Below are 14,999 nucleotides of genomic sequence, written 5' to 3' on the forward strand. Positions count from 1 at the left end.
AAGGGAATGTGAATTCCAAACCTGTTTTATAGGTCTTCATCACCCCTCCCACCCAATACTTAAAAAACAGGAGAATGCCTGCCAGAGTTCCTTTTCTACTGCAGGGCTATCTGTTTCACCATCAAACACAATGACTAAGTGGGTCATTTTCTGAGATGTCTGCCTAATTAGAATCCTTGCAAGGAGTGAAATCTGCTTGTCCTATTGTAGAAAGCTGCAGTGTCAGCAGGGCCAGATTAGAACTTTAAAAAAAAAATTATGTGTTTTGTATCCAGAAAACATATTTTGTTTTTTGAAATAATACACACATGTATATTGAAATGAAAATAACTTCTCCATGTAATTTCTGATTGCAAAATGCCAGATAAGTTCGTTAATAGCTACGTTTCTCTGTTACCTCTGGAGTGCTGGCGCCTTAGGCATACACCGAGCTTACCTATTGGGTAAACTAGCACTGTAAGTTTTCATACTAACTGTACGGTTGTTATTGATTTTTTCATTTGTTTTATTTTCCTCCCACTTCAATAATGATTGTTTTGCAATTATATCTTAGGGCATCCCTAAATTCTCCAACTTGACCAATATAGCTACTATGTTGATTCCAAAATTGACAATCTGGCAACAAAAGCTCAGAGTAGGCATGAGCCATGCCTGTAATCCTAGCACTCTGGGAGGCCAAGGCGGGCCGTTTGTTTGAGCTCTGGAGTTCGAGACCAGCCTGAGCAAGAGCAAGACCCCGTCTCTACTAAAAATAGAAAGAAATTATGTGGACAACTAAAAATATATAGAAAAAACTAGTCGGGCATGGTGGCGCATGCCGGTAGTCCCAGCTACTTGGGAGGCTAAGGCAGGAGGATGGCTTGAGCCCAGGAGTTTGAGGTTGCTGTGAGCTAGGCTAACGCCGCCATGGCACTCACTCTAGCAAGGGCAACAGAGCGAGACTCTGATTCAAAAAAACAAAAAAAAAGCTCAGAGTAGAAATTTTCGTACATACTTTTGGATTCTTTCTTAAGAAAGACGCCTCTCAGAAAACAAACATGAGTACCAAAGGAGCAATCTATCTATCTATAAATTTATTCATTCATGTATTCATTCAACAAATTAAGTACCTATTATGGGCTATATATTGTTAGGCAATGAAAAAAATAGAGAAGAATGAGACATACTTTTAAGGAGTTTTCAATCCACCTTAAAAGAACTGGTGATCTTGTGGGCCATAGTCCTCATCTAACTACATGGAAAGGAAATTTCATTTGGAAGGAAAAGATAGCAGAAGGGCTTTTTCACTGCCTTATCAAATGTGACAATTGAGTGCTCCTACCAAATAAATATAATCACATGGTAAGCTTTACGTGTCAGGGAATACTTTTGCCTTTTTTTGAATTTGCCCACAATGTCTAGAAATATAGCACCTATGCACATATTAGGTAGTGGTATTTATGTGGTAACTACTAATTGTCACAAAGCAATTGTGTCTGCATTAATGCACTTGTTCTTTATGTACACTTTTAAAACATTTACCATCATTTTATCAAGTGGAACTTCTTTCTTTAATTTTTACTTGTGATGTAATCAGTAAAATTAAGATAAGATTAATATCAGATTAAATAAAATAAAATAAAACTAATGTAAGATGAATATGTGAACACAATCATACATTTGTTTTGTTTTCAAATTTAAAGTTAACATTTTTAGGAGCCAAAGATCCAAATAAGCTGTTTTGTACTTAGAATCGGTCTTCAAAAAAGAAGAGACATGAATAGCATGATAAAAACAAAGGCTTTCAATTGTGAGTTAGCTAAGAACAGAGAATGTGCCCTACTCATCATCTGCTCCCTAGCTTCTTGCATAGAGTCCACCTAGTATGTGCTCAACAAATTTTTGGAAAAAGAAAGGGAGATTTCTTTTCTTTTCTTTTTTTTTTCCTGTTTGCAGTATCATACATGAACATCCAACTACTGCTAAAATGCTCACACCTGTTACTGGAAATTCAAATCCTAGGGAAAGACTTATGGGAATTTTCTTTAGGTCAGGGTTGGGCTGTCTGGTAGAAGGCTGCACCCAGGACTGGGCGGGTTCAACAACACAGGAGCCTTTCCCCAGACCATGGAAAGGGAGATTTCTGAAGATCAGCTAACAAGTAAGCTGCCGGGGGATGTTGTAATCCCAAGAGAAGGGGCAAAGAGGCATTCAGGGTGCTGGATAACATATGCAAAACTAGGAAGCGGGAAAAAGCAAGGTGCATTTAACGGTAGGGTGGGGAGTTCTATAGATCTGGACAATCTATTGTGCAAAGGTAATAGCTAGCGATAAGACTCAGCAGATGGATAGAAAACAGGTAGAAAGAGTTTGTATTTTATTCTGAATTCATGGAGGAGCCACTATGAAGTCTTAAGCAAGGAAAGTAGTGTGGTAAGGTTTATATTTTAGAAGGCTCAATTGGTGGCAATGAGGAACGTGAATTGGAACCAGGGGCCAACTGAGTCAGGTAGACCACTTCAGGAAGCTATGGCAATAATTCAATAAATCCTCACTTGCAATTATTTCCTAAACCTGTTGTCACCCTCTCCAGTCCCAAATCATTTTTCTCATGAATCATTCAGTCCCATTCATCCTTTCTCTTGTGTTGCAAAGCTTGTTCCTCTTCTCCCCATTTAGTCCTCTTTCCAGTCTGCGATTTACGCTTATCCTTACCCGATAGCATTAATTTATCTGCTTATGTTTCTTAAGCTACTATTTTTACACCTGTCTCTTGAAAATCCCCAACTTTGTACCAAAGTAGAAATATGAAGGAAATGCGTATGCAGAGGAGGGAAAGGAGAGATCGAAACCCAGGTCTGTCTGCACTCTTACTATGCCATATTGCCTCTAACCAGGCATAGTATTGGTTAATGATATTTTTTAAAAGTCCAAAGTTTAGGAAATATTCACATTGCTTAACCTGTTTCAAAAATCACACATTTATATTATTTTTCTTTAACACGTAAGTGCTATATTTTACTCTTGGTCTTCCTGGAGGTTAAAATTTAATGGGAGGGGTTAAGGGAAGAAGGCTATAATTAATCTCCTATTTCATTTGCTGCTTTTTACCCAGAAGCAATTTGCCTCAGAGAGGAGTACACAAGCCCGAACTACCCACAAGACCCACAGCCCCCCTTCTCAGAAATGTGTCCTCAAGCTGTTCTTTCTGCATAAAAATGTCAACACTCATAGCCAGGGATTCTACCTATGTACTGACTTGATTGACAGAAAAGGCCATTTCCCTCTGAGGTGGCTTTGCATGAAACTCTGCCCAAGAGGAATGCCCCATATTAGATGATGGCAGACTAAGTTGGAGAAAAAAACAGGAACATTCGGAAGAGATCGGTGCCCGGAATATATCCTAAATGACGACAAACTATCTTACCAATTTCCTATGAGATCTATGGTATGTCCCAGGCAAGAAAGTATTTGAGACACAGAGTGATTGCATGGTACAATCACACAGAGTGATTGGGGAGATGATCATTCGTTCTCTCTCATTTCCCTTCCCCTGTATATAGCTAGAAAAAGCCCATCACTGAAGGTAATCTGTGTCTATTCCTTGCTATCTTAATCTTTCCATATAATTCATATTCTGCTGTGAAGATCACATAGGTATTATCTCCATTTCACAGATAGGTGAAAGGTGATTGAGAAACATTTATGGCCAGTTGCAACCAGTGCTGGGTTGGGAATCAGAGGTTTCTAAATACAAGTCATGGGTTTTCACTTTCGACAGATCACTTCATTTCTCTTAGTCTCAGTTTCTTCTCCTTTGAAATGGGAATATTAATGGTTCCTTACTCTTAAGGTTGTTGTGAGGAATAAATGGGAAAATATATGTCAAGTGCTGGGAACGCTGCTTACTGACACATGATAAGTGCTTGGTAAATGCCAGCTATTATTTTGGAAGCTGTAAGTAATGCAGGGGGTACGCCAGTGAAAGGAGGAAAGCCCCCTGAACTAACCAAGTGGGTTCTTGGCTTTGTGCTGGAAAGAATTCAAGAATGAGCCAACTAATGACGGAAAGTTTACGGAGAGACAGACAACAAATCCTACTCCACAGACAGAGTAGGAGTCCTTTCACAAGCAGGAGGGGAACCCCTAATGCAGAAATAATTAACATTTTTAAATCTTCAAAAACCTCATATGTTGTCAGCATTGTCTTGAGGTCAGGCCATAAAGGTTAATCATAAACTGCTATTAAAGAAATGTAAGCACAGTTTGTAAGGCATCCAGCTTATTAATTCATCCATCCTGGGGTGGACACAGCCAGCAAATTGCTGGCGACTTCCTTGTTCAGGGAGGTTAGGGTCTGATATCCCTCAAATGAGCCACACTCAGGCTCTCTCGACCTTCCTTAATTATACATTATAAGTATCTGAATTATCCACGCTCAAAGATCTAGCAAGAGATGGAACCAGAATTATCCCTATAATTTCTAATCCAGCACCTTTATCCACACAATACCATAGTGTTAACATCGGGGTAAGCCTTTGTCACGGGAGCACCGAAAAGCACTCACAGTATTTGTGATAATATTTAATATTAAAATAAAGACCAATTCAACTACCTAAATCGCCACAACAATAAAATAAATCTGAGATAGGGTATAGAATAACAATATAACTACATTACAAAAAGGTTAACTAAATCAGTGGTAGACAGAAAATATTAAGTTCTTTAAGAGAAGGTTGGGATGTTCAATATATATAGCTTATTTCTAAGCATAATGTCTTAGAATATGAGCTAATACTTTTTTTTTGTTTTCAGACAGAGTCTGGCTCTGTTGCCCTGGCTAGAGTGCCGTGGCATCAGCCTACCTCACAGCAACCTCAAACTCCTGGGCTCAAGCGATCCTTCAGCCTCAGCCTCCCGAGTAGCTGGGACTACAAGCACGTGCCACTGTGCCCGGCTAATTTTTTCTATATATTTTCATTTGTCCAGCTAATTTCCTTCTACTTTTAGTAGAGATGGGGTCCTGCACTTGCTAGCTGATCTCTAACTCCTGAGCTCAAAGAATCCTCCCGCCTAGGCCACCCAGAGTGCTAGGATTACAGGCGTGACCCACGGTGCCCAGCTAAGCTAATAACTTTTGATCTCTCTCTTTCTATCTCTCTGCAATATCATAAAAAAAATACCTGGGTCTATACCAGGATGACATTTCAAAAAAAAAAAAAAAAATTATTAGCATAGTGTACAGTATAATCATCAATTAGTATCTTTATGTTTCTGCATAATACCATTCAATAGACTTGGTTAAAATTTAAGATATGAATAAATAAAATGTGCAATTTCCATACAATGGAATATTGTTTGGCCATGAAAAGGAATGAAGTATTGATTGATACATGTATGAACATTGAAAACACTATGCTAAGCGAAATAAGCCACAAAACCCCATGTATTCTATAATTCCATGTATATGAAAAGTCATAACAGGATAATTTATAGAGATAAAAAGTAGAATAGTGGCTGCCTGGAGCTGGGGGCAAGAGTTAAGAGTGATGATTATGGGAACAATATTTTGTTCTGGGTTGATGAAAAGTTTCTAATCTTAAATTGTTATGGTCACTGTGAATAGTAAAACCATTGAATTGTATAGTTTAAAGAGGTGAATTGTATGGTTTGTGAATAATATCTCAGTAAAAATTCTTTCAAAATGGTAGATAACATTCATATTCATTAGCTATTGACAATTAATTCTGCAAAGCAAACCTCCTCCAAACACAATAATTTATTTCATACAACAATTAGCATTTATTTCTTGCTACTGGGTGGGCAGTTTGACTGGAGTGGCTCTGTTTTAGGTTTTGGATTAAGTTTAGGTCTGTGGGACACTTATTAGGCTGGATGGTCAGCAGCTATCCAGAGTATTTTTTTTTTCCCCTGCAGAAGTTAGAAGGTCCCAGGAGGCTAAATAGAACCATATGATATTTCTTAAGGCTACTCCCAGAACCAGCACACCGTCACTTCCTGTCACATTCCATTAGCCAAAGCAAATTACTAGTCAAGTCTGGCATTAATGGGATGAGGAAATATTCTTCTTTCAGAAAGGTAGGGAAAGGGAATGAATATTTGTTGAAAATTAATTGAATCTACCAAATCATTTAACAATATTTTTGTAATGAAATCCAATGTAATTACTACATTATGCATTAGTGTGTGTGTGTGTGTGTGTGTGTGTGTGTGTGTGTGTGTGTACGTGTACAGTGCCTGCCTGTCAAGCTTCCAAAAGGAAAAATAAAATAAAGAAATGAAACTTCATTAAAAACAACAAGGACAACAATGTCACTCTCCTTTGCATTAGTTGTAAAGAAGCTACATTGCCAAAAAGCCATCCACACAATGTTCTCTCATCATTGCAATACTGAGCAGTTGAACTAAGGTTCATCATCAACTAAAACAGCAAAATGGTGCCAAAACGCCTTGCAGTGTTGCAGGTGGTCCCGGATGTTGGAACTTTTTAGAGTTCTCCACAGTGGTGGGGCCCTAAGGCCTAGCAGAGGGGCACGTGGCATGTGGGGGCTGGCCCAGTGAGAAGCCAAACAGGATATTGATCTGATATACAAAACTAGCTCTGTGGCACCAGAAGTGTATTTGCTTCATGATTTCAAAGCCATTCAGTGACCAAGGAAGAAGCCAGAGCTTCGAGCCAATGTCTGCCTTCTGAAACAAAATGGTTAATCAAAATCCAGTCCTTATTTCTACTTCAGAATTAATCTTTGTTTAATTCAGAGATCCGCATATTTCCCTTAAAAATGCCTATTTTTGTGCCTAAAACAATCTGGTGTTCAAAATCTCAGAGGTTTAAATTTTTCAGATTAATCTGAACATGACACATCCACGAATGATATCGAGAAAGCTGTAACTGCTGGATTCCAAACTCTCTGAATAAGTGCTGATTCAGCTAACGGTAATTTTACACGGAGGGCAATCGTTGTCTGTGTTCAACAGCACAGACGTTACATAGATGGCACTAAAGCTAGGTAGTCTGAAAGGTGTAAAGAAAAAAAAATTACTCTCTACAGCTATGTGAATCTGGACAGGATATAGATTTTTGAACAGTTCACTGTCCAAATGCTAAGTGGTAATAGGTTGTCCAATCCTACAGCTGGGTGGCTTACAAAATAAGGATCTGTCCTTTATGCTCTAACACTGTGGTAGAAATCCATTTCTCTTTGCCTCTGCTGAGTCCCAAGAGGACAGTTGTCTACATATAATTATATACAATTGGGCACAGTAAGTGGCTTCATACGGGAGAGACCCAGCTCTGATCTTTGCTGTCTCTTTGATGACTCCTGAACCATGAAGAAGGTGGTCATGCCAGGTCAGGGTTTATTATGGAAACAGAGAGTTTGAAGGGACTGACATTGGAGCTGACAGCAAGGCAGTTGACTTGTGGAGGAAGGACTTCATCCATGGAAGCCTGCATGTCTGGAATGCCGAAAACCCACCTAAATGGTTTCTTATACTACTCAAAGGGAGAGAACACACAAAAAAAGAATTCCTTGACTTTGCCAGCGACTTTCCTTTCCTTTAATATTCAGTGTAAGTCATTCAGAAATTCTATTCTGTTCTTTACAAGGATACACTGAGGAAAACATTGTGAATTCTAATAAAATCAAGGGTAAGCTACTTGAGCTTTTACAAAGCAGCATTACTTTACCAGGCTGAATGTTTATACAATCCACGGTAGACCTAGGCAATTTAGCCTGCTTATATATTCTACTGCCAGATTATGTTCAGCCATAAAGATAACTTCTGTGGCACCCCTTACCCCTTGTAAGAAACATTATTATATGCTAAGACACCAAGATAACATAACAAGAAAGTGTGGAGTTTTTCAGAAAATTTAAAAGAAATATAGTCTGTGTATTGTGATAAAGGATGAGCATATAAACTGTAGAAAAATTCATACATTCATGTTATCACCTTTCTATACCCTCCACAAGTTGAAAAATGATGTTGATGAAGGTAAATTAAAATTCTAAAATACAGCAGTAAGAGGGAGGTGCTTTAAAGAATTTTTTTTAAGCAGAAATTGAAAACATAAAAAATGTCCACTCTTTGAAACACAAAGAATGAAAAGACAAGTCACAGATTGGGAAAAATTACTTGCACAAGACATATCTGATAAAGGATTGTTATCCAAAATATATAAAGAACTCTTCATACTCAACAATAAGAAAATGAACAACCCAATGAAAAAAGGGGCAAAATAACTGAACAGATATCTCCTGAAAGAAGATATACAGATGCCAATCAGCATATGAAAATACGTTAACATCATATGTCATTAAGGAATTGCAAATTAAAACAACCACTACATACCTATTAGCACACTGACAACTGACAACACCAAATGCTGGCAAGAATGTAGACCACCAGGAACGCTCATTCATTGCTGGTGGGAATGCAAAATGGTACAGTTACTTTTTAAGATAGTTTAGCAGTTTGTTACAAAGTAAACATGCTCTTACGATACAATCCAGCAATCTCACTCCTTAGTATTTACCCAAATGAACTGAAAACTTATGTCCATACAAAAACCTGCATGTGGATGTTCATAGTGGCTTTATTCATAATTTCCGAAACTTGGAAGCAACCACAATGTCCTTCAGTAGGCGAATGGATAAACTGTGGAACATCCAGATAATGGAATATTACTCAGTGCTAAAAAGAAATGAGCTATCAAGCCATAAAAAGACATGGAGGAAACTTAAATGCATATTCCTAAGTGAAAGAAGTCACTCTGAATAGCCTACATACTGCATGCTTTCAATTATATGACATTCGGGAAAAGGCAAAACTAGAGAGATAGTAAGAATTTTAGTACTTGTCAGGGATTGCGGCGAAATGAATAACTGGAGCACAAAAGAATTTTAGAGCAGTGATCTATTCTGTATGATACCACAATGGTGCATATGTGTGATTATACATTTGTCCAAATCCAGATGTACAACACCAAGACTGAACTCTAATGTAAACTCTGCACTTTGGGTGATAATGATATGTCAATGAATGTAGGTTCATTGATGTAATGAATGTACCACTATGGTGGGGGATGTCAACAGTGGGGGCTGTCAACCGTGGGGAAGTCTGTGCATGCGTGAGGACAAAGGGTATATGGGAACCCTCTGTATCTTTAACTCAGTTTTGCAATGAACCTAAAATTGCTCTAAAAAATAAAATTTATTAATTAAAAAATAACATACACACATGTGAATGCATACATACATGTGTGAAAATGCACGCACACACACACATAACAACTAATCCAATCCCTGTTTACTCACTGCCTAGCTTACAAAATTAACATTGAATATTAAAGCTCTCTGCTATGCCTCTCCCCAACCCCATTTCCCCCAAAGCCCATACTTTTCTCTGAGTAACTACTACACTGATTTTTCTTTATTATTCCAATGCATTTCTTTACCACGATTGTATCCATAATTAATATATTGTTTTAATTCTGTATGATTTTTAACTAAAATTAATGGAATCATGCTTTAGGTAATCTTCTGAGATTTGTTTTTGTTTTGCTTTGGTTTTGGTTTTTACTTGACTTTATAATAATATGGTTATTCCATGTTGTTGCCTGCAGCTGTGGTTCATTCTTTGTAAAGCAGGATACTATTCCAGGCTATAATATACCACATTGTATTTTCCCCATCTCTTCTCCAGTTATGGACATATAGTTGTTTCATATGTATTTATTTTTCTTACTTTACTACTGGAAACATTGCTTTACCTGTCTTCTTGTGAATGGGTGTAAGAAATTTCTCTAGAGAGTATTCAGAGGTGGAATTGCCTAGTCCTAGGATATATATCTTTACAAAACAATGCCAAATTGTTTCTCAAAATTGTTTTACCACTTTTCATTCCTATTCATGGTATATAAAAGCTCTGATTGCTCCACATCCTTGCCAATATTCCAAATCAGCTCTTTAACGTTTTTAATGAATTTGATAGGTTTAAAGTGGTATCACATTTAGTTTGTATTTCCCAATTAGGTTGTTCTTGCATTTTTCATATATGTATTGGTGTTTTGAGTTCCCCTTCTAGGAAATGATTGTTTAATTTGTTTGCTCTTTTATTAGATTGTTTATTCTTTTCTTATTGCTGTATCTTCTCCCAATTGTAACTTTTTCTTTCAGTTCAGTTATGATGTCTTAATTTTTATATAGTCAAATTTATCAATTTTTCTTTTTCAGTTACATTGTTGGTGTCTTATTTAAGAAATCCTTTCATATACAAAAATCATAAAGATATTCTAAGTTGTCATATGAAAGTTTTCAAGTTTTGCTTGTCATATTTGCATTCAATCAATCTGAAATTGAGTATAATATAGTTTGTTTTTCTGAATAATCAATTGTCCAAGCATAATTTGCTGGATATTCCATACTTTACTCATTGAGATCCAATACCAGACCTATCAAGAATCATTTCTGTATACATCATGGTCCATTCCTGGAAGATTTGTACTGTTTCACAGGACTATTTGTCTATCCCTAAACAAATGCTACACTATCTTATTGATTATGCTTTATTATGATCTTTATATCTGTTAATGCAAGACCTCCCCCACCCCTTCTTCTTTGTCATTAGAGTTTTGGCTATGGCTGCCATTTGTTCTTCTACATGAACCTTCGAATCAAATCCTCAAGTTATACACACACACACACACACACAAACACACAACCCTTTTCAAGTTTGATTAGAAATGCGTGAAATCTAAAGTTAGATTTAGGAAGAATTGGCATATGTATGATATCAAGCCTATACACCCTTATCAATTTATTTAGGCTTTTAATGGCTTCCAGTTTCTAACTTACTTGAATTATGATGAAATAATATGATCTACATGATACCTGTTCTGTAAAATATAGGAATTGCTTTATGGCTTAATACATGGTCAATTTTGGTAACTTTGTATGTACAGTTGAAAATAACATGTATTTTATTTTTCAACTGTTGAGTCCATTAGATCAAAATTTTTAATTGTGCTGTTCAAATACCTACACACTCAGTGATTTTTTTTTTTTTGCCAGCGGAGATATACTGGCTTTCATTTGTTAGTATTTGCCTAATATATCTTTTCATGTTTATTAATTTTGGCCTTCCTCTGCCATTATGTTTCTCATATGTCTTGTTCAGCAACATATGGCTGCATTTTATTTTTTATGTGGTCTGAAAAATATTGTCTTTTAACTGGATCTTTTAATTCATTGAAAAGTATAGTGGTCACAGGTATAATTAGGATTTATAACTACCAGCTTAGCCACTGGTTTCTGTTTATCCTACTTTTTCTACTGGTGTTTTATCCCCTTTATTACCTTACTTTGGATTGATTAGGGTTTTGGGGGCCTTATTCATATTTCCCCAAGATGTTGACATGCATACTTAACAAAGACTGAAGTCTAATCAACTTCTTTATACTCCTTCAAACAATGCAATGACATTAAAACACTTAACTCCTATCATCCTCTGAAAAGCGACAGGCTATATTTCCAGATTTTAGATCTGCTTTGGCTTAGTTAACCCCACAAATTGGGCATTATTATGAAGCTTTATGCAGTCAATGTTTGTTTAGACATATGCACAAATTTACCTATTTCTTGACTCAGGATTTCTACTGACAGCTGAGTACCTCCTTCTGGGATAATTTCTCTTTGGCCTGAAGGATCTTCTTTGGTGGGAGAATCTGTGGCCAGTAATTTGTCTCACTTTTTATTTTACTGAAAACGTCTCTTTTGATGGTCTCTTTTCTTCATCATGCTCCCAATTTCATATCCCTTTTCCAAATATAATAGTTTTAAGTATTTTATATCTTATATTTAATAATTCCAATAATTAGAGTCTGGCTCAGGTTTTATTCTGCTGCCTATTTGTTTTTGCTGGCTTGAACCAATGATGCCTATCCTGGCTTGTGAGAGGTCCTCAAAAATATTCACATCTTTTCCACACTGAGGTTCTGAGCAGATTGATAAATAAAATAACTGAGTGACCAAAGAAGACAAAACATCATCTTTATTACTCATAGGCATGAATTTAGGTTTGTTAACCAAGAGAATTTGTTAATCGTGGCTCTCAGAGTTAACAAAAATTACTCTCTCAGTGTCAGGACATGCTAAACCAAAAGGAGCTTCCTTGTGTGTCAGGACAAACTGCCTTTGGAGAAGCAGAGCAAAACATCTGATTCCTTCCTCCCACAAGGAAGAAGAATGTTACTGAGCTAAGGATGCCTAGGTATTTTCTTCAAATATTCCCATCAGGTAAGCTACTCCATCAACCTTACTCCCCAGTTCAGAATAAGTATATGGGCAGAAAGATGCCAGGACTGTAACACCAGCAAAGATCTCTTTCCTTAGCAGAAAACATCAGGAGTAAGTGAGACATTTTGCCCTAAAAATGCTTCCTGTCTGTACTAGTTTGCTAGGGCTGCTGCAACAAAATACCACAGACTAGGCAACTTACAAAACAGAAATTTATTCTGCCACAGTCCTGGAGGCTAGAAACCTGAGATCAAGGTGTCAGCAAAATTGGTTATTTCTGAGGGCTATGAGGGAGAATCTGTTCCATGCCTGTCTCCTAGCTTTTGGTGGTTTGCTGGAGATCTTTGGCTTTCCTTGTAGATGGCGTTCTCCTTATGTCTTTATATTGTCATCCCTTTGCAAGTGTCTCTTTCTCTTTACACACAGTTCTTTTTATAAGGACACCAGTCATATTGAATTAGGGGCCGACCTACTCTAGTATGACCTCATCTTAACTAATTACAGCTGGAATGACTCTATTTCCAAACAAGGTCAAATTCTGAAGTACTGTGGGTTAAGATTTTGGCAACCCGAACAGTAACCTTGTGTTTTGTTTGGTTTTTGACTATAAGTACATGCTCGTTGGAACTTGATCTGTGGAAAACCTTTGAGGTCTGGGTTGAAGATGCATTGCTCCAAAGAAAATTTGAGTTTGACTTTGCTAAATGCATGGGGTATTTCCACCCTGCAACTGTTATGAAATAAATTCTCACCAGGAGGTTTTTTAGACCACATAGAAAGTGTGAATTTGAACCCCAAATTTTCCCAAGGCCCACCTTTTGTTTAAAAATGCTAAAGAAGGACCTTTTCTTCCACTCAACCCTGTCTGTGCCGAGATTAAGGTGGACAGGATTCCTTTCTGCGCTTTTCTATGAGATGGAATTTTTTTTTTCTTGCACATATTTACAATGAAGGTCTTGAATACTTACAATGACATCTAAGATTTTTGACAGGGTATCCCACAAATTTCCCATCTTTGAACGGATACTTGGCTTTGTCTCCTGGACCCTGGACCAAATGATCTTAAACATTAAAGCTCAAGGTCCTCAGGACTTAAAGATGCTTCCAGAGTGAAAGGTACCTTTTGTATTTACTTACCTTTCTAGATTTTGCTTTACCTTCAGTCTTGGCCTTGAAGAGTGTTTCTTCCTTTCTTGCCAGCAAAGCTATGGAAATAGAAATAATTAACTATTAATAAATATATTTTAACCAACATATTCAATTTTTCTGTCACAACAGAATTATTCAAGAGGTGCTAGTTCTTCGTGGCTGACTAATTGATCAACTCGTATGTGCACATATGGTAGTAACATTCATCGGGTGTCAGGCAGGTGGCGGGGGAGCAGGGGATGGGTATATTCACACCTAATGGGTGCAGTGCGCACTGTCTGGGGGATGGGCAAACTTGTACCTCTTACTCAGCTGGGTCAAAGGCAATATATGTAACCTAAACATTCATACCCCCGTAATATGCTGAAATTGAAAAAATAAATAAAAATAAAATAATTATTCAAGCTTTCTAAGCTGCTCTACCGCACAAAAAAGATATCTAAGTGGGGTCTTTCCAGAAAGAATTGTATCCAAAATCAATAACTAATATTTATGGAATGTTTACTATATACAGGCTAATATTATACTAAGTGCCTCAAATGAACTGCCTAATTTAATCCTCACAAAAACCACATGAGATAATTATCCAGTTTTCAAATGCATAAATTTAGTCTTAGAAGAGACTACTTTCCCAAAGTCACAGAACTGCAAATCGATAAAGATGGAATTCAATTCAGTGCATCTCTAATGCCAAAATTAGTGCTCCAAAACACTATCATATACTACTTCTCAAACTAAAATGTTATTGAAACAAATAAGCATTCGTGAGGTGCATGGATTTCATGAAAACACTGTGATGGCAGATACAGTTACCATTTTATTCACTATTGTACTCCTAGTGCCTATCTGATGCCTGGAACATAATAGGAGTTCAATAAACATGTTGAACGGATAAAGAATAAAGGCATATAGAGATTCTTATGGATACATGGGTAGATGTCAAGTCAGATCTGCTGGTAGTAGGCTAACAGTTTAAAAATATCAAGCCTTTGGGCAGATTCTAGGACTCAGTGTTTCTTATGTTTTTATGTTAAGTTGCCTGGTCTTCAATAATAAAATTTATCTCACTTCAGGAACCCATACCACATCTGTAGTCCTGAACACATATTGTTTGTTTCCAGTCAATGTGTTCAGGGATTGGGAAGCATTGAGTTTTCACCTATTTTTCCTTCTTTTACACTATTTAGATGGAATCCCAACCATTATTAAAATATTGAGTTGACATTACTACTAGTAATAATAACTATTGCATGTCTACTATTGTTTGACACTTATTTCTCAAAAAAATCCTGCAAGTTATTCTTATAGTCTCCATTTTTTAATAACAAAGAAACTAGAGGAATCATGCCGTTAATTACCATAATAGCAAGTCATGAAATCACCTGTAACCACCAAATTCCCTAAGCTTCACCTACGCAGATTACTCCACATGCTCCCCAAACCCACTCTGCACTTTGAGACCTACAGGCCTTTTCTGATACTCTCCCGTTTTCCTCAAAACCCTTCCTCCCTTAAAGGACCAGTGAATGCCTACACATCCTTAAAGGCACA

The sequence above is a fragment of the Propithecus coquereli genome, unplaced genomic scaffold (genome assembly GCF_000956105.1).
Source record: "Propithecus coquereli isolate 6110/MARCELLA unplaced genomic scaffold, Pcoq_1.0 Scaffold31, whole genome shotgun sequence".
NCBI classification, from domain to species: Eukaryota; Metazoa; Chordata; class Mammalia; order Primates; family Indriidae; genus Propithecus; species Propithecus coquereli.